Raw genomic sequence first — 420 nt, 5'->3', positions numbered from 1 at the left:
ACCTCAAATAACTCAGAGTATTTTTAGTAGTTTCCTGCTAGGTACCCTAAATCTACCAGATTAAAAAAAGTTCTAGCCAACTCATTAGTAATAGGAGGTTTATCTAAGGAATGAAGATTGCCTGTGGTAAATTTTTTATAGGTAGCCCTTTAGTGAAAAATCTTCTTCTTCTAAATAGAGAGATCACCTGATCATCAGATTTTAAGTAAGGTGCAAAGTAGACTAAAGGTTAGGTCACTGGACTCATGATCCATCTAAGGGGGTTCGATTCCCTCCTTTGCACACCTATTCTAACCAAGACGAGATATATCGTAGTGATATTAAACCTCTAGTAGACACCTCTTATCTACTCATACACCTTCGATACCCCTATGGTATGGGGGACCCCGCGAAGCGGGATCATCCATTGTAGATGGTGGA

At 39.5% G+C, this 420-nt stretch overlaps 1 non-coding gene across 1 annotated transcript; it reads left to right on the top strand.

The window, feature by feature from the left end:
- The first annotated feature begins 211 nt into the window (after positions 1-211).
- On the top strand, positions 212-283 carry SARC_30249. Its single transcript has one exon. It is a non-coding gene; the product is annotated as a tRNA-Met (tRNA).
- Positions 284-420: the final 137 nt, after the last annotated feature.

The sequence above is a fragment of the Sphaeroforma arctica genome, assembly GCF_001186125.1.
Source record: "Sphaeroforma arctica JP610 unplaced genomic scaffold supercont1.1689, whole genome shotgun sequence".
Classification (NCBI taxonomy): domain Eukaryota; class Ichthyosporea; order Ichthyophonida; genus Sphaeroforma; species Sphaeroforma arctica.
Note: the sequence above shows the minus strand (reverse complement) of the source record. Positions and strands in the feature narration are given on the sequence as shown.